The sequence below is a fragment of the Orcinus orca genome, chromosome 19 (assembly GCF_937001465.1).
Source record: "Orcinus orca chromosome 19, mOrcOrc1.1, whole genome shotgun sequence".
Taxonomy (NCBI): Eukaryota; Metazoa; Chordata; class Mammalia; order Artiodactyla; family Delphinidae; genus Orcinus; species Orcinus orca.
In genome coordinates this window covers 28321594-28342018 of record NC_064577.1, presented here as the reverse complement: position 1 = coordinate 28342018, position 20425 = coordinate 28321594, and the positions used below count along the sequence as shown (strand labels likewise).

General features: G+C 50.5%; 1 pseudogene; it reads right to left on the bottom strand.

Moving 5' to 3' along the window:
• Positions 1-1005: 1005 nt before the first annotated feature.
• Positions 1006-19959, bottom strand: LOC101283757 (E3 ubiquitin/ISG15 ligase TRIM25-like; annotated as a pseudogene).
• Positions 19960-20425: the final 466 nt, after the last annotated feature.

Here is a 20425-nt window from a genome sequence, read left to right as displayed (position 1 = left end):
TTGGCACTGTCCACCACAGTGTGTTTATATTGATTTAAATCAGGAGTTACACACTTTTTCAAGGCCAAGAGGTAAATATTTTAGGCTTTGCAAGCCAGAGAGTCTCTGTCGAAACTACTCAACTTTGCCATCATGGGCAAACGCAGCCACAGACAATATGAAAACAAATGAGCATGGCTGCGTTCCAATAAAGCTTTATTTATGGACACTGAAATCTGAATGTCACCTATCTATCTTTTTTTTTTTTTTTTTTTTTAATTTGGCCGTGCTGCGTGGCTTGCAGGATCTTAGTTCCCCAACCAGGGATCAAACCCGGGCCCCGGCAGTGAAAGCGCAGAGTCCTAACCACTGGACCGCCAGGGAATTCCCTGAATGCAATTTAATTTTCAGGTGTCACCAAATCTAATTCTTCTTTTGATTTTTTCCCCATTAAAAAAGTGTAACAACCTTTATTAGCTTACAAGCTGTACAGAAGCAGGCGATGGGCCATAGTGTACCGACTCCGGATTTAAACAATTCTGTGATGAATCTCTCTCTTGCCATCACTAGATCATAGGCTCCGTGAGGGCAGGGACTGAATCTGTCTCAGCTCATCACTTTTGTCCCCACTGGTTGACCTATGGGAAGAATATTCTTCCCTGTTTTTCTACCACCCCTCACTCAGCTCATTGAATATCTGCTGAATGAGTAAAAACAGCAGGGTATGTAGATTGACTTGCTAAATCCTCTCTGAGGTGGGTACTACTGTTTTTTTCTTTTCAAGTTGGGTGTTTATTATTTCACTCCACTGCTTATGTATATTTGACATCAATTATTCTGTACATATCAAATATTGCATCATTTTACAAAGTGAACTCAACATGCTGCCTGTAAACCTTCTGTCTCTGGGATTCCCCCGTCCTTGAGAACAGTTCTGCCTTCCACATAGAAGACTGGGGCCGCTGGGGCCCTTTCCCTCCCCTTGGTCCGCCCCCTCCAACCCCTCACCCCCCACCCCCACCAACACACACACTTAGTCAAATGCTGCCTCCTGGCCCTTCATACCTTCAGCATCTCTGTCCACCCTGCCCAGCCCGAAGCGGGCTGTCTTTATCTCTCCCTGAGCGGCTGCAGCAGCTTCCTGACCACTCTTCCTGCTCTAACTGATGCTCCCCTCCCTCCTCCAGGCCGGCGCTCTGTCCAGATCCGCTCAGCTATCTCCTGCTGAAACCCCGCAGTTTCTTCCCACTGATCCTGGATAAACCCTAAAGACCAAAGAGGCTGTTTACAAGACCCTGCGCCATCTGGCTCCACCCACCTCCTCAGATTCATTTTCAGCCATTCTCAGCCTCTCTCCCCAAGCTCCAGTCATGCTGGGATTCTCTTTGCTTCCTAAAATACAGAGGTGGGTACTATTGTTATTTTGCTTTTTTTTTTTTCAGATTATGGATCTAAGGCACAGAGAGGTTAAGTAACTTGTTCAGGGTCACACAGCTGTAAGTGGCAGAGCCAGGATTTGAACCCGGCACGTCTGGCTTTGGAGTCCAGATGCTTAACCAGCACATCATGTTTGCTGAGGACTGTCATGGTGCAAGCTCAGTAATGATATGGCAATAAAACCGGTCTCCACCCTCCACCAGCCACCACCCCGCTTCCACCTGGCACACCCTCCCCATCTCAGGTCAACTTCTTTTCTTTAGGGACACCTGGTGTGGGATGGCTCCTCGGTCATCTCTTCCCCTGAGGAGCCTTAATCTTAGTGTGTGGCTAGATACACTCACCACCATGACTGAACTTAGGGTCTGTCCCCTCTACCCCCAAGCTGTGCCAGGGCAGAGACAGGGTCTATCTTGCTTCCCACCACCCCCTCCGCCCCTCTCCTCCCAGGAGCCCTGTGCCTAGTGCACAGGAGCCACACAAGACACATCTGTGGAGCATTGGAACAAACTGGGCAGAAACCTAACCATTGGTGTCATCTCCAATTGCATGTAAAACACAAAAGGCACCAAGGCTCATACTCTCCAGGCAGGAAGCATCTGTACCTGTAAATGAAGAAGATTCAGCTTTCAGAAACACTTGGCAGGGAACCAAAAGCCTTTTAATGGGTGCGCTTGGGCTTCTGACACTTTGATTGTGATATTGGCAAGGCTGAGCAGCTAAGCAAACATTATTTAACTTAATCATTTGAAGCATCGGTGTACATACACGTTACCAACAACGGGGCATTATAGGCGTTTGCAGAATGACTGTTCTGAGCTTGCAGGACAGTTGGCATCCCTGACACCTCGCCCTGGTCCAGCTACGAAATTCCAGACATGTGACACCCCGTCTGGGGTGAGATGCGTGAAGCACTTGCCTGGAGCTCAAAATGTACTGGGACACCAGCAAAACTCAGTGATCAAGATAAATGATAACCTAATAATAATTTAAAGGTCACATTTTTAGAAAATCAGACCAATAAAGTATGGCCAATGGAGCGGTCACTTGGTTTCATGAGTAAAATTTTGTTGGAATCAGGGCTGGGATTAGTGCGAGGGGTATGGAGCAGGTAGTACAAGCAATGGGTCAGGTCACAAAAGATGGGTCTTTTTCTTCTTCTTCTTTTTGGCCACACTGTGCGGCTCGTGGGATCTTAGTTCCCTGACCAGGGACTGAACCACGCCCCTGGCAGTGAAAGAGCGGAGTCCTCGCCACTAGACAACCAGGGAATTCCCAAAAGATGGGTCTTTTTTTACAATTTTGATATTCTGTCTATCATGGATTTTTGCATTAATTTTGATTTTGTCATATATTGCCTTAAACTATCATTTACTTTGATTTCTGAGTTTTTTGGCACCTGCTCTTAAATGTTATGCCCTTGGTGAGGGTCTCACTTGCTTCACCCTAGTCCTGTCTCTACCTGAAACGCCCCCGTTCCCCAACCACCTGGTTTGAGAAGCCCTGGGAGTCGTATAATCTTCAGCAAATATGGGTGATATCTCGATCCATGCTTTTTTAAAAAATCTGTTATTCGGGCTTCCCTGGTGGCACAGTGGTTGAGAGTCCACCTGCTGATGCAGGGGACGCGGGTTCGTGCCCCGGTCCGGGAGGATCCCACATGCCACGGAGCGGCTGGGCCCGTGAGCCATGGCCGCTGAGCCTGCGCGTCCGGAGCCTGCGCTCCGCAGCTGGAGAGGCCACAACAGTGAGACGCCCGCGTACTGCAAAAAAAAAAAAAAAAAAAAAAAAATCTGTTATTTTATTTATTTATTCATTTGGCCTTACTGCACAGCATGTGGGATCTTAGTTCACTGACCAGAAACTAAGCACGAAGCCTTAACCACTGGACCGCCAGGGAAGTCCCAATCCATCCCTTTCTATAGGTCAGGAAACAGAGGCTGGAGAGGTCTGTGTCTCTCCCCTCACACACCTGCTGGAGGGTCCTCAGCCTCAAAGAACCTTCAAGTGGGACTTCCCTGGTGGCACAGTGGTTAAGAATCCGACTGCCAATGCAGGGCACATGGGTTCAAGCCCTGGTCTGGGAAGATCCCACATGCCATGTCGCGGAGCAACTAAGCCCGTGCGCCACAACTACTGAGCCGGCGTGCCACAACTGCTGAAGCCCGCACAAGAGAAGCCACCGCAATGAGAAGCCCACGCACCACAACAAAGAGTGGCCCCCGCTCGCCGCATCTAGAGAAAGCCCGTGCGCAGCAATGCAGACCCAACGCAGCCAAAAATAAATAAATTTATATATATATATATATATATATACACACACATACACATATAAAGAAGAACCTTCAGGCTAGAGGGGAGATCGAGATGGAAACCCGGGAGGAATAGGCAGGTCCTTTGCAACTATCTGGATGCAGTAGGTGCGTGGAACTGGCTTCAGGAGGAAGCAAACGGATGGCAAAGGGAGAAGCAGGTGAGCAGCCATGCCTGGGCCACTTGCACCCAGCCTGGCCTGACCCAGGAGAGGATCTGAGTGGCCTCCGACCCTGCAGGGGTTAAGCAATGGAGACAGAGATGAAATACCCGGCCAGGCGCTGGTCTGATGGAGAATTCCCACATGAAACAAGGTGGGTGTGAGGAGGGATGCATGCAGAGGGTGATGGCAGGAGAGGGGGAAGCCCACCTGGCTTAGGGAGAGGAGGGTTCAAGAGTGGCTTTCTGTGACATGGCACGTCTTAGCTGAGACTTAAGGACTAGGGAGGAGAAAGTAATAAATAATGAGGAGGAGTAAGGAAGGGGATGAGGGTGGAAGAGGGCTCCCAGCAGGGGCGATGGCAGGTGCAAAGGCCAGGAGGCAAGCGCTTTGAAGAGTAGAATGGAGTGCGGGCTGGTGATGAAGCCCATGAAAACGAGTGAAGACTGTTGTTTGGCAAGGAGCGGGGGTGGGGTGGGGTGGGGTGGGGTGGGACTGGGCTAGGAGGGAAGGCTGGAGAGGGTCCACCTCTCCTGAGCTGGTGGGACCTGGTCCAGGTTACAACCAGGTGCCTTCCTCGCTGGAAGAGGGAGGAGTTGAGCATAAGCCCTCTTGGGTGAGATGCTCCCGACAGCATCAGGTACCCACTGCATGCCAGGCAGGGCCTCTGCCAGAGGCTCCCACAAACATCCTCTCCCTTCCACCTCCAGCCTGAGCACACCCTCTCTTGCGGGAGGGAAGGGTTAAGGCTCCCTCCCAAGGGTCCTGCCATCTGATCCTGCTTCCCGCTCTGTCCTCACCTGTGGGATGGGATGGCGAGACGATGGAAACCATTGATGCTGCCAGCCTCCTTCAGCTCCGTACTTTAACCCTTCTCCTCCTGAGTCAAACTTGTGGTGACATCCAGGAAGCAACATCTGTGGCTTTGGCTGGGTTGCCACTCGCCACCCACCTCTAGAGGGAATCAGGGAAGGTGTTAAAGACAAAACAAAGATATAGGACAGATGTGTAGGATGTAATATTATGCAGCCAGTGAGTGAACAAGCCATTTTTGTATTTTGAAAGTAACTTTGGAAAATGCACGATACGAGTTGTAACTATCTTTTAGCTATCTCCATCTTCAACATCTACATCTGTATAAGAAAAGAAGACTGCAAGGTGGAATTTCCTGGTGGTCCAGTGGTTAGGACTTGCACTGCCGGGTGCACAGGTTTGATCCCTGGTCTGGGAACTCAGATCCCACAAGCCGTGCAGCATGGCCAAAAAAAAAGTCTGCAAGGAAATTCTCCAGGAGCGGTTATCTCTGGGGGAAGGCAGTAGTGATCTCGGAGAGGCAGCAGTGAATGGTGGCATGAAGCGAGATCTTAATTCCCTGCCCAGGAATTGAACCTGGGTAGCCTGGATGAAAACCAGGAATCCCAGCCACCACACCTGCCCTGCCCTAGGACCCTCCCCAACATGCGTGCGCAACTCTTTTTCCAAGATGGATTACAGCCCAGAGGCCTATGGGACGGCCTTAGTATCATATATTATGGAGTGGTGCTCCCTCCTCTTTGACCCCCAAGGAGCCTTTCTGCACATGTGCAATGTTTCCCTTGCCCCAAAGATGGGAAATATATGACCTCGTGATCTTTTAACAGGGTTTAACCCCTCTCTGTCCCTGCCATAAAAGCGTCCAATGTCCAGTTACCTACCCTATTCCTGTTGTTTCTTATATCAAAGTGCAGATCTTGAAATATAGACAGGAGTCTGGTAAATACATATGCAGTCCTGGAGCCTGTATGTCTCTTGCCTCAGCAAATGTAAACAGGGGTTGGTAATGAATGTCTGGCCTGGAGCCCATCTTCTTCGCACCCCAAGAAGTGTGAACAGGAGGCCAGTTATAAATGTCTAGTTTGGGGCCCACCTATCTCCTGCCTCAGTAGGATCATGATAGGAATATTTTATTTTCTTTTGTGTTTCTATATTGTGTACATTTTCTATAATGAATGTCATAGAAGAGGTGGTATAGCATAGTGATTGAAAAAGCAGACTGTGTGGGTTCAAATCCTGGCTCTCCAATTTATGTAGCTTCAAGACCTTGGACAAGTCACTTAGCCTCTCATCCTCAGTTTCCTCCTGCATACAATGGGGAGAATTAATACCTATTTATAGGGTTGTTAGGATTAAATGAGTTCATATTTGGCATGAACATTTCATTTGCCATGCACAGGGCCTGGCACATAGCAGGCACTATGTGTTTGTTAAATAAAAGCAAAGTTACTTTTGGAGTTCCCTTGGTGGTCCAGTGGTTAAGAATCTGCCTTCTAATGCAGGGGACGGAGGTTCGATCCATGGTTGGGGAACTAAAATCCCACGTGTGGTGGGGCAACTAAGCTTGCATGCCACAACTAGAGAGAAGCAATGAAAGATTCTGTGGGCCACAACTAAGATCCGACATGGCCAAATATAAATATTAAAAAAATATACAGATTATTCTTTTAAAAAAGCAAAATTACTTTTATAGAATATGCAAAAAGGTTAATTTTAAAATTATCCAAGTAATACAGGAACACAGTCTTCTTGTAAGGAATAACATGGGAATTTTTTAAGTGAAATAATCCTTGGGGAGGGATTAGTTTACAGCCTGTCTGGATTCACATTAAAAAAAAAATTTTTTTTTGGCTGCGTTGGGTCTTCATTGCTGCACGCGGGCTTCCTCTAGCTGCGGCGAGCGGAGGCTGCTGTTCGTTGCAGTGTGCGGGCTTCTCATTGCGGTGGCTTCTCTTTTTGCCGAGCTCGGGCTCTAGGCGCATGGGCCTCAGTAGTTGCAGCACGCGGGCTTAGTAGTTGTGGTTCGCGGGCTCTAGAGCGCAGGCTCAGTAGTTGTGGTGCACGGGCTTAGTTGCTCCGCAGCATGTGGGATCTTCCCGGACCAGGGAATCGAACTCGCGCCCCCTGCATTGGCAGGTGGGTTCTTAACCACTGCGCCACCAGGGAAGTCCCTGAAAAACGTATTAGTTGAGTGCTAAGGCAGGAGCAGGAAGGCGTGAGAAGTGTGTGGGTGGCATTCCAGGGACAATCCCCTCCCTGCTCGCTCCACACTGGGGGAAAGGGCAAGGCCAGGATTCACCAGTGTGGACCATCAGCACTGGCTGATCCTGCGCCCCAAAGCTCCCGCTTTGATATTCTCCCCCAGGAGGCAAATGCTGAGCCAGGAACCCAGACATTCTGGTTTGCTGGCCAGCCTCACTGACGTGCAGGCCTACTTGCCATTTGGCTTTTTGAAATATTGGCAAGTATCTGACAACCCCCAGAACTACCATTGTGGATCCCTCGGGGTCTAGGAACTTCAAATCAGGAACTGTTTAAGAAAGCAAATGGCACGCTTCTGATACGGATTTCACACCAATGTGTGCCTGAGGGCATCACCGTTCCAGCATCACGCACCACGTGAAGTGTCCCTCAGAACCAGGAGGAACTGGCGAGGGTAGCCCCCCTCGTCAGCTCCCTGCTGGGGAAGGACTCAGATCCACGCAGCTACACAGTTACCTCCTTAGCATTTCTTTCTTTTTTTTTTTTTTAATATTTATTTGGTTGCACCAGGTCTAAAGTTGTGGCAGGCGGGCTCCTTAGTTGCAGCTTGCCGGCTCCTTAGTTGTGGCATGCGAGATCTTAGTTGCAGCTTGCATATGGGATCTAGTTCCCCGACCAGGGATCGAACCCAGGCCCCCTGCATGGGGAGCAAGGAGTCTTGTCCACTGTGCCACCAGGGAAGTCCCCTCAGCATTTCTTGACCTCAGCCCATAGATTAGGAAGCGTGCAGCCTCTCGCCCAGGAGGAATAGGTTTTGGGGGTGGGGAGGCAAGATTTGAGCATTTTGGCGTGCAAGCTTTCTGTTGAATGGGAAAAAGTTTAGATTTCATTCCTACCCATCCACACCAGTAGCAGCCTGTGAGGATGAAAGTGATTGGACTGGTGCTGAGCGGAGCCTCCAGGGAGGAAGGTCAACATGAGCCGCAGCCCAGGCTCAAGGCAGCCAAAGGGCGCCCCACCCTGCGAGGCCGTCAGAGCGCACCCAACGCCTGCCGCGCGGCCGCCCTGCCAGGCTCCACGATGACGGCCCCCCCAGTGAGAAACTAGGGTCACTAACTTCTCCGAGAACAGGCCAGGCCGGGATGGAATTCAGGCGGGTCACTAACTTCTCCGAGAACAGGCCAGGCGGGGATGGAACTCAGGCACACCCTGGCTCTGGGTGATGTGGCCCCAGGGATTTTCTCCCCCGTGACGTGTATCATTTCCTCTTGAGAGCCAATCATTAACCTTACCGAGGCCCTCACATGAGAAGCCTCAGGAACAAGTGACTGGTTGAGGCTGGAAATGCCCAGGCTGCTTCCCCAGAGGGGCCGGGTCCCCAGTCACACTCCTGCCAGGGTCGCAGGGCAGGGGCCCAGCCCAGGCCCAGCCTCTCCTGCTGACTTCTACACACCCTGCTGGGCAGGTCAGATGGCAGAGGCCTGGATGTGGACGAAGCCCCTTTGCTTTCGGGCAGTGCTACCCACCGCAGCTGAGTGCCCTCTGCTTAGGGATGGGGGTGGGGAAAAGAGCTTTCAGGAACACTGGGGAGGGTGCAGCGGGGTTAAGGTTTTCCCACCCGGACAGCCTCAGTTCCACACCCTCTCCATGCTGTAAGACACCTGCTGTGTGAGAAAGTCTGCTGGGCAGCAGGGTCAGGGGCCCCAGCCCCACCTGGACCTAGTCCCTCAGCCTTTTCCCGGGGGTGGGGATGGGGTGGGGGCTGGGATAGTCATGGATTCCTTGGCTTAACTTCCCAGCCTCCAATTAAGCCAGTAACAGACAGAACACCTCTACCCTGGTGGGTCGGGTGCCAACCCTCAGTCTGGCCAGCTGCGGGGGAGGAGCCGGAGAGAAGCCACCTGGTCAGAGCCCCGCCCATTCTCGGGCAACAAGGCCCTGGTGCTGAGTGGCCAGGACCAACCCGGAGACCCTCTGATGGGGTTTGGGAACTCAAGGGCGGGGGAGGCCATGCATCCTGGCCAGCAACCTCCCCGCCGCCCCGGAGGCCACAGGGCTGTCCCCAGTCCCGGGGGCTCTCCATTCTGGTTCAGAGCCCTTCTCCCGCGACGGTGAGGCCAGAGGGGTCGGCCTGTTTTCTGGGATTCCCAGGACCTCCCGGGACCACTGGGCAGGCGCCACAGGTCAAGTCCAGGCAGCGGGTCGGGAGGCAGGTTCCCCGCCCACCCCTCAACCACGGGCCAGGGGTCCCTGCGGGCCGGCCACCCTCCCCAGCGCGCCCCTCCCAGTGGGCCAGCCAGCGCTTGAGTCCAGCTTTACTGGCCGCCGCCTACGCCCCCGGGCGCTGCTTGAGGGTGACCGAGGCGCCGCTGCTGACCATGACCGCGGGGTAGAGCGCTCCAGGAAGGAGGCCAGGAAGCGGTAGATGAGGCTCACGCCGCCCGCCACGCCATAGGAGAGGCAGCCGGCGCCGCAGTCGAGCGCCACGCCGAGCGTGCGGTGGTAGCCGCTGTGCAGCACCGTCTGCGTGCTGTGTGCCACACGGAGAACTTGAGCGAGTCCCACTCCAAGCACCACGAGTAGGGGTTGCGGCCCAGCAGGTAGATGATGTTGCGGCGCGGGCGGCCGCTGGGCGTGGGGGATGCGGCGGTAGGTGACGCCCAGGCACGCCCACGAGTTGGACACCTCGGCCTCCCACTAGTGGCAGCCCTCTGCCAGGCCGCGCGAGCACAGCACCTGCGGCCACTGCTTGAAGCCGCCCGGGAAGGGGCTGCCTGCGGCGAAGGGCTCCAGGAGGATGCCCAGGTTTAGCACCGAGTGGGTCTCCTAGAACAGGAACAGCTCCTCACTGGCCATGGTAGGGTCGAAGTTCAGGTTGCACTAACCTGGGGCAAGGGGGATGGGAAAGGAGGCCAGGGTCATTGGCCCCGGGCGCAGAGCGCTGGAGGCCCGGAGGGGGGAGGGGCCGAAGCCGCATGGCTTTTGCACAGAAGTCACCAAATGCTTCCACCCCCAGCTCCCAGAAGTGGCCCCTCTATACCCTCCTCTTTAAGTCTCCAACTGTGGCCCCCTGGGGGTGGGACAGGACGGCCCTCTCCCCTTCCTATCAGGGCCTTGGAGTCACGGGCCGAGTGCTTCTGAGGCCTCCAGCCCAGAGTGCGAGGCCAGGGCAGGAGAGAGCCGGCACCTCTCTGGAGCCCTGGCCTGAATGGAGGTGGGGCTCGGTAAGTCAAGGCAAGGGCCCTGTTCCTCTCCTTCCCACCCCTGGGGCTGGACCCCAGTACTGAGGACTCACACTTGAGAAGTGTCTCCCTGCCCACAGCTGGGGGCGGCACCTCACAGGAGCTCATCTTGACGCCTGGGGCTGGACCCCAGTACTGAGGACTCACACTTGAGAAGTGTCTCCCTGTCCACAGGGGGGGCAGCGCCTCACAGGAGCTCATCTTGATGCCTGGGGAAGATGGAGGGGCTTTGCTGAGGACACTCTCACAGCCCAGCATCTTTCCAGAGAGAGGCGTGGGCTTCTGGGAGGTTGAGTTACCTGGGGAGGGTGCACACAGACAGGCAGGGTTCTCTACAAGTGCCTGGAATCCCAACCGCTGCCCTGTAGGGCCGGCCCACACCCAGAATGCAGGTGAGTCTTCAGGAGGCCCAGGCAACCAGGTACTAACCAACCCTTCAGGAAGAGCTGGTTGATGAAGCTGAGACCCACGTCCACCAGCCGGGTCCGGAGCTCTGCCAAGGTCTCTGGCAGCTGGAGGAAGCTCTGCTCCTCACACTTGGTGCTCATCAGGGGTTCCATGCAGGCCGGGAAGTGCTTCAGCCTGGGGAACTCCTGCGTGCAGGGCGGGGCTGGCAATACCATTTGTTAGCCTGGGCCCAAGCAGATTCCAGGAACTCCTGCTTATGCCAGGGGCTTAGCGGTCCCCAGAACCATGGGGCAGGTGGAAAAGCTGCCCATGTTCAAACCTGGACCTCTTTCTCCCCTCCTCCCGGTTTTCTGGACATCTTAGGTTAGGGATGTCAAAGGCATAGCCACTGTGGCCTAGTGGAGGTTGTGATGGGCGTGGGGCAGAGGTGGGGGTAGGGTGGGGCCTTGCCTGCAGAAATTGCTGGTGGCTCTGGTTGGCGAGCGGGGTGTGGAGCCAGATGCTGTCCCCCTCCAGCTTCAGGAGACGGTTGTGGCTCTGCTGGATGGAGCCGCCCAGCTTCCCCAGGGCGGCCGCCTCCTCTTTCTCCATGAAATCCAAGACCTTCATCTGCATCTGTTTGACCTCCTGGATGATCTCCGAAAAGCAGGCGTTCACCTCATCCCGAGCTGTCTGGATCAATTTCTGGGGGGTGGAAGGGCGTATAGAGAGGCATCTCTGAGCCCCAAGCCGGTACCGCCATTGTCTTCTGCTTAGGCATCCCGTCTCTGTCCTCCTGGCCTCACCCCATTCCCTCCAAGCCCTGAGAGGTCCCCTCAGTCTGGGCCGGGGCTGGGGGTGGACCAACCTTACCGAGAGAAATGCCACCTGGCCCTGGTGCTTTTGGCTGTCAGAGGTGACGACCGGCATCTGGCTCTTCACGTTGGCCTGGACCTTCTGAACCTTGACCTGGGGTGAGAGGGTGGGGTGCAAGAGGAGAGAGCCACTGATTCAGAGAGGTGCCCCAGCAGAAGCGCTTCTGTAAGCAGCCCCACGTCAAGCCCAGAAGAGACGGACCTCTTACATTTTTTTTTTTTTTTAAAGAATCAATTTTATTTAGTTAAGTTATTTTTTGGCTGTGCTGGGTCTTTGTTGCTGCGTGCGGGCTTTCTCTAGTTGCGTTGAGCGGGAGCTACTCTTCATGGCGGTGCATGGGCGTCTCATTGCGGTGGCTTCCCCTGTTGCAGAGCACGGGCTCTAGGCGCACAGGCTTCAGTAGTTGTGGCTCGCGGGCTTAGCTGCTCCGCGGCATGTGGGATCATCCCGGACGAGGGATCGATCCCATGTCCCCTGCATTGGCAGGTGGATTCTTAACCACTGTGCCACCAGGGCAGTCCTCACCTCTTACATTCTTAAGAGGTTTGAATGAGAATGAGGATGGACAGAGCTGAAGGGTAGATGGCCCAGGGCCACCCCTCTTTTTTTTTCTTTGGCCAAGTGGCACGGCATGAGAAATCTTAGTTCCCTGATCAGGGATCGAACCCGTGCCCCCTGCAATGGAATTGCGGAGTCTTAACAACTGGTCCACCAGGGAAGTCCCTGAGGGCCACCCCTCTGCTCCTGTTCTCTCATTCCCTGAGAGACTCTCTCCTCGTTCTTAGGTATCAGGTTCTTTGTCTCTGACAGTGATGACCATTGGGTTTCAGATCACAAGAAGCTGCTGTGGAGGGTTCAGTGACTTGAGAAGCCTGAGAGGCAGTGGGGCGAGGAGGGGCCCATCAGATATGGAGCACTTGGCTCCCTGGGCAGCGCTGCCAGGCCCAGGCAGCATTATGTTTCCAAGTTCCACGTAAGCCTTTAGTCTCACCTGTTCCAGAGGTGGGCATTGTCATGTTTTACAATCTACTATAGGACAGTGCTGTTCCAAGGGCCTGTCTATGAACTGTTGCTGACCCACAACAAAAGAAGAAGCTCCTGCCAGACTGTAAATCAACGTGCTGCTTCCTTTGTCGAGAAAGTCTTGCTATGAGAAAAGCATAAGCTGAACGGAAGAGTGTGATGAGTTGGCTTACATTCCGGCACAAGCTCCATTCTTGCCAGGGACCATCAACAGGTGGCTACATTGGAATAGCACAGTTCTAGAATATACGTGATAGAATGTCTAAAATATAAGTATTCCATTATAAAAGCAATACAAATACTGTAAACAAAATTTTAAAATAGAAAAAAGGGGGCTTCCCTGGTGGCACAGTTGTTAAGAATCCACCTGCCAACGCAGGGGACATGGGTTCGAGCCCTGGTCTGGGAAGATTCCCACCTGCCGCAGAGCAACTAAGCCCGTGCGCCACAACTACTGAGCCTGCGCGCCACAACTACTGAAGCCTGTGTGCCCTAGAGCCTGTGCTCCACACAAGAGAAGCTACCACAATGAAAAGCCCATGCACCACTATGAAGAGAAGCTCCCGCTTGACACAACTAGAGAAAGCCCGCACGCAGCAATGAAGATGCAGCGCAGCCAAAATATCAATCAATCAATCAATAAGAAAAAAGGAAGGGATTCACCTAACTGAACATGACATGTTTGTATTTTGATATGTTCTCTTTCAGCCTTTCCTTTTTCTGTGCAAAAAAAATTTAAATAGGATTCATCACAAATAATTTTGGATCCTTATTCATTCAACTTGCCATCACTTTTCATGTCCTGGCAGGACCCTCGTGACCATCTTTTTTTTTTTTTTTTTGGCCACGCAGCACCGCATGTGGGAGCCTCGTTCGCAGACCAGGGATGGAACCTGTGCCCCCTGCAGTGGAAGTGTGGAGTGTCAACCACTGGACCACCGGGGAAGCCCCATCGTGACCATCGCTGTAATGGCTGCATAACTTTCCTCCAAGGAAAGGGGTGCCCAGAGCTTCTGAGAGACCTTCCCTTTCCACGGAGGACTCCCGAGTGCCCTGGCTCCGCCCCTCCCCCTCCCCCCAGCCCCCCAGCTCCGGCCTCACCTCCTTGCCGGCACACTCCTCCTCCAGGGGGATGGTGTCGTGGTTCTTGTGCTCCTTCAGCAGGCAGGGCCCACACACGCAGCAGCCTTCGGTGCGGCAGTACAGCCTCTGTAGCTTGCGGTGCTTCCAGCACAGCTGGCTCTTGAGGTCCCACACGGGCTCCAGCAGCTGGTGGCCCTGGAACACCTGGTCCTCGAAGTGGCTGCGCAGGTGCTTCTCGCACAGGGAGGCCATGTACCGCAGGCACGACTTGACTGACTTGAGCTCCTCTGGGGCACAGAAGTCGCAGGGCATGTCTCTGGGCCCCCGACCAGGTTCTGTGAGGACCCCAAGGCCTGGCCCTTAGCCTGGGTGAAACAGGTCACCATCTCCTCCAGGATGACGTTCTTGCAGAGGCGAGGCCTGGAGCGGAAGCTCTCTCGGCACTGGGGTCAATAGAGCGTCTCTCCCACAGCTGCCTGGTGGTCCCAGAAACCCTGGAGGCAGGTCCTGCAGAAGTTGTGCCCGCAGGCGGTAGTGACCGGGTTGCGGAACACCTCCAGGCAAATGGGGCAGAGGACTTGGTCCTCCAATGTGGGGAGACTGTTGTTGTCATTCATCAGGAACTGGCCTTGGGGAGGTCTTGAGGGCTGGGCAGGGGGCTGCAGGGCTGGGACTTGGTCCTGGACTGGCCCTGGGAAGATAGAGCAAAGCTGTGTTGAAGCCAAGGCAGGAGTTGAGGGGCCCTTTGAGAGACACACCAGTTCTTCTCTCGGAAGCAGCTGTCTGCCCACGGGGTACAGGGACTGTGCCATCGGTCAGCCCACATGGGGGCATAAATTGGGGCCTGTGTTCTCCTTGTCGCTGTTCTAATTCCTGGACAAGAAGGTGGATGGGAGGAAGAAGACACATCGTGACAAGGGAAAGGAGCCGCTTCCTTGGCCCTTCAGAAGAAAGGTCAAAACACAAGTACTTACGTGAAACTCTCTCTATGTCAAGAAGAGCCAGAGGCTTGGCTGCCCTATGGAGGGAGAAAAAAGAACCCTGGGGCGTTCAGGCGTAGGGGCCTTGCCCGCACTTCACCAGTGCGGGGAGGATCCCCATCAGTCCAGTGTGCCCTCACCCCAGCCCCTTACATCTCTTGAGGTTTGATGACCACCTTCTCACCTTTCCCTTTGGCTGCTGTTCTGCGGTCTCCCCATCAAGTTGGCCCCCCTCCTCGAGACTGCCTGCAATTTTGCTCCCTGATGTCACAGTTCAACCGTGACCAGCCCCAGCATTCTGCTTCTGATGTCAGCAGGGCAAAAGGTGTGCCACCGGACACGCTGCAATGCTGATGCGTTCTGCCCGCCCAAGAGATTCTTTGCTCCAGAGGCTTCATCCCAGGAGGCGGAGCCACTGCTGCACCTGGGGCCCCTTGCAGTGGACTTGGGGGACTCGCATTACCAACCAGAGAGGGAAGATGGCAACTAAGTGGCAGTGGGATCTTGGGCAACTGGTTTAATCTCTCAGGACCATGGTTCTCTTGTGAATCGACAGGGCTGTCGTAGAAGATACTTCAAGGCTCCTTGATCTGAAGTTGAGTGAGCCAAACACTATCTGATTGGTCATCCTAAAGACTGTCGCTTCCCACTGCGGTTCTGATCCTCAGAAGGAAAAAAGGGATGAATGAAGCGGAAGACTCTTTTCACTCTGATAGCTTCTTGTCAGTGTTTCTGTTTCCCAGTCCTTCCAGCCCAACACGATACATGCCCTGAAAAGTTTACAATATTTCACGCTTTTCCTCCAAAAAGTTAGCTTGATCCCACTTATTGGATAGGAGTGGTAAACAGAAGGCATCCTTTCCTCATTTCCTTATCTCAGAGGAAACATTTTCGGCATTTTTCCATTAAGTATGATGTTTGCTGTTAAGTTTTTTGTAGATACCTGTATCAGATTCTGTAGCCTCCCTTTCCCTCCTGGTTTGCTAAGAGGTTTTGTCTGGAATCGTTGTTGACTTTTATCTAATTCTTCTTCTGCATCATTTGAGATGATTATAAGCTTTGCCTCTTATTCTGCTGGTGTGGTGAATTTATATTTATTGATTTTCAATTATTAAACGAACCTTGCATTCTGGAATGAACACTTCTTGGACATAACATGCTGGGCTTTTTATAGATGCTGGATTCAATTTGCTATTATTTTCTTAGGATTTTTGCAACTATGATCACGAATGAGATTGGCCTGTAATTTTCCTTTTATGGAATGTCCCTATCAAGTTTTGGTGTTAAGGTATGATAGCTTCATAAAATAAGTTGGGAAGTGTTATCACTTATGTGGAATAATAAGATGGATATTACTTCTAACTTAAATGTTTGGTAGAATTCACTGGTAAAACCACCTAGGACTGGAGACCTCCCTGGCGGTCCAGTGGTTAAGACTCCACGCTTCCACTGCAGGGGACGCGGGTTTGATCCCTGGCCAGGGAACTAAGATCCCACATGCCGCTCAGACAAAAAAAACGAAAACAAAAAACCCCACCTAGGCCCAGAAAATCTTTTGTGGAAAGGTTATTAATTACATATTCAATTCCTTTCAGAAATTATGTTGTCTATTTATTCCTGTGTCAATTTTGGTAAATGGTGTTTTCCTAGGAATTTGTCCATTTCCTCTAAATTTAAAAATTTGGGGGGTATAAAGTTGTTCATAATATCCACTTATTTTTTTTTCCTTTTTTTTCTTTTTTTTTCTTTTTTGGCCGCACTGTGTGACTTGTGGGATCCTAGTTCCAGACCAGGGATTGAACCCAGGCCCTCGGTAGTGAAAGGCAGAGTCCTAACCACTGGACCACCAGGGAATTCCCTATCCACTTATAATTTTTCACATAACATGAAATTGGCATTTTAACCATTTTGGTGTACAGTTCAGTAGTACTGAGTACACTCACAGTGCTGTGCCACCATCACCACTATCTATACACAAAATTTCTTCATCACCCTTGACAGAAACTTTGTAACCACTAGGCAATAATTTCCCATCCCCCCTCCCTCCAGCTCCTGGTAACCTCTAATCTACTTTCTATCTCTATGATAACTCTATCTTTCTATCTCTATTCTAGATATTTTGTATGAGTGAAATCATACCATATTTGTCCTTTTGAGTCTGGTTCATTTTACTTAATGTTTTCAGGGTTCATCCATGTTATAGCATGTATCAGAATTTCATCCCTGTTGATGGCTGAATAATGTTCCTGCTGTCTCTATATAAACACATTTTGTTTATCCATTCTTCTGTTGATGGACATTTGGGTTGCTTCTACCTTTTAGCTATTGTGAGTAATGCTGCTATGAATATGGGTATACAAATATCTGTTTAAATCCCTGCTTTCAATTCCCTTGGCTATATCCCTAAGAGTGGCACTTATAATCCTACAGTCTTTAGACTGTAGGATTTGTAGTTGTGGCTCCCTTTCACATTCCAGATATCCTTTGTATTTTCTTTTTTCTTGATGAGATAAACTCTCTAGGAGTTTATGCATTTTATTAACCTTCTAAAAGAATCAGCTCTGGGTTTTGATGGTTGTATTGTATGTTTGTTTGTTTTTTATGTCATTGATTTCTGCTCTTCTCCTTTATTATTGCTTTTACTTCTTTGGGTTATTCCTTCCTTTTACTTTCTTTATGTTGAATTTGCTTTTCTAAGTTCCTGAGATGGTTGTTTATGTAACAATTTTTAGCATTTCTTCCTTGTAAATACATATGTTTTCCCATTTAAGTACGACTCTTATTGCACCTTATACTAAAGAGTATTACCATTATCATTCAGTTCAAAATGTTTTCTGATTTCCATTGTGATGTCTTCTCTGACCCATGAGTTATTTAGAAGCATGTTGCTCAGCTTCCAAAAATGCAGATATTTTCTAATTATCGTTTTTTATTATTGATTTCTAACTTGATTCCACTATAATCAGATGTTATGCTTGGATTTAAATCCTTTGACTTTTTTAAAGACTTGCTTTATGGCTCAGAGCGACATGGTCAATGTTGGTAACTTCCACATGCACTTAAAAATTCAGAATGTGTTCTGCAGTTATTTGATGTAGTGTTCTACACATTTCAGTTATGACATTTGCCAATCATGTTGTTAAAAGCATCGGTATCCCTATTGGTTTTCTGGTCCTTTTTTTTTTTTTTTTTTTTGCTGTACGCAGGCCTCTCACTGTTGTGGCCTCTCCCGCTGCGGAGCACAGGCTCCGGACGCGAGGCTCAGCGGCCATGGCTCACGGGCCCAGCTGCTCCGCGGCATGTGGGATCTTCCCGGACCGGGGCACAAACCCACGTCCCCTGCATCGGCAGGCGGACTCTCAACCACTGCGCCACCAGGGAAGCCCTCTGGTCCTTTTAATACTAAAAGATGTGACAAAATTCCTAGTAGTATTACGGATTTGCCTATTTCTCCTTTTAGTTCTATCAATTTTGAGGCTAGAACATTAGATGCACACAAATTTATAATTATTATGTTTTCCCAGTGACTTGTTTTACCATTATTGATTTTTTATTATTCAATTTCCTCCTTCCTATTATCTGGGTAGTTATACTTCTATTATTTGGGGAGTAGTTACATGAGAAATTATAACATGCATCCATGGCTTATCAAAGTCTAATATTAAGCGTTACTTTAATCTTAAATAATGCAAACCCTTAGAATTCTTCAACTTCATTTACCTCATCCCAACTTTTACTATGGTTGTGTATTTTCTCTTTATATATTTTAAAACTATAAAGTGCTAATAATGCTTAAATGGTCTTAAAGTGGTCTTAAATAATGCTTAAAGTGCTAAGAATGCTTAAATGGTGTGCAATCTATATATCTATATATATCAATCCATGTACTTACCATTTTAATTGCTCTCCATTTTTTCCTATGTCTCTAGCTTCTGGGGTCATTTCCTTCTTCCTGAGGAACACCTTTTAGTATTTCCTTTATTACAAGGTCTGCTGGTGACAAATACTCTCAGGTTCTGGTTGTCAAAGTTGATTTTATAACATCTTCATTCTTAAAGGACATCTTCATTAAGGATAGAATTCTAGGTTGGCAGCTATATTCTTTTCAGCACTTTGGAGATTTAATTCCACTGTCTTCTGGTTTATATTTTTCTGTTGAGAAGATGACTGTCAGTCTTATTGCTGTTCCTTTGAAAGTAACCTCTTTCCCCCCCGCTTCTGGTGACTTTTAAGATTTTCTCCATATTTTGTTTTCATCCATTTTGTTATTTCTATGTGTGTTTTTATTTATCCTGCTTAGGACTTGTAGTGATTCTTGAATACGTGGCTGCCTTTAAAAAGGGGCTCGATCCTGGCTCAGCATTTCCATCTCCCTGCCTCTGCCAGGTTCTTTTTTTTTCCCCCTACTATTTATTTATTTATTTATTTTTAAAACTTATTTATTTATTTTTGGCTGCATTGTGTCTTCGCTGCTGCACGCGGGCTTTCTCTAGTTGTGGCTACTCTTCATTGAGGTGCACAGGCTTCTCACTGTGGTGGCTTCTCTTGTTGCGGAGCATGGGCTCTAGGCCCGTGGGCTTCAGTAGTTGTGGAACACGGGTTCAGTAGTTGTGGCTCGTGGGCTCTAGAGTGCAGGCTCCGTAGTTGTGGCACATGGGCTTAGTTGTTTTGTGGCATGTGGGATCTTCCCGGACCAGGGACTCGAACTCGTGTCCCCTGCATTGGCAGGTGTTTTCTTAACCACTGCACCACCAGGGAAGCCCTCTACTATTTATTTATTTATCTGGCTGCGCCACGTCTTAGTTGAGGCACATGGGATCTAGTTCCCTGACCAGGGGTGGAACCCGCACCCCCTGCATTGGGAGTGCGGAGTCTTAGCCACTGGACCGCCAGTGAAGTCCCTTTGCCCAGGTTCTGATGAAGCTCCCTTGGCCACTACAGCAGCTGCTTGGCTGTTTCCTCCCTGCCTCCAGCATTCCCCTCTCACTCACTGTTCCAGGCATGCAGTGGCTGTGCAGCACATGGCAGCAAATAAGTGGACGTTTGCTCAAGCCCTGATAGAAGTGACAGAGCTGAGCAGCACATCCTTTCTGCACCTGCCAACCACACCCTTCTCCAACTTCAGGGTCTAGTTCAGAACTCTGTGGCGCCTTCCGAATCCTCCCCCATCCAAACACCTGCTTACTATCCATCATAACTGCACAAAGCAGGCATGTTTTGAGGATGTTTAGCTCTTTGATTTGCCAACTGTGAGATGGTGCACATGCAAAGGTTATCAGAATGAAATGCGAGTAGAAGCAATAGCCCAAACTTAGACATAAAGTGATCCAAGAATATCCAAGGGAGCTTGCTCACAATCTCCTTACAAGTAAGCTAAGAAATACAAACTATTGGTCTTCTATTCATTTTGTGTTTTGTTAGAATTAACAGAAAACGGACCAGTTAAAAAATACTCAAATTTAGATATGAGGGGCTTCCCTGGTGGCGCAGTGGTTGAGAGTCCGCCTGCCGATGCAGGGGACGCGGGTTCGCGCCCTGGTCCGGGAGGATCCCACATGCCGCGGAGCGGCTGGGCCCGTGAGCCATGGCTGCTGGGCCTGCGCATCCGGAGCCTGTGCTCCGCAACGGGAGGGGCCCCAGCAGTGAGAGGCCCGCATACCGCAAAAAAAAAAAAAATTTAGATATGAGTTAGATTTGGAGCTGCCAAATTTGACTTGGGGAAAATAAACACAGAGGAGGTAAGAGTCACAAAAGCAAGCCCACGAGGGCAAAAGGTACAACTCACAAGGGCAAAAGCGCATGGAAAACAATGATCTCAATGAAAATATTTTTACGTGAAAATGAAAATAGAAAAACGATTGAATTGCATTGTATAGAAAGCTGACCAAGGAATTAAACTGGCTAAATAGAGTAACAGTTCACTCCAGGGG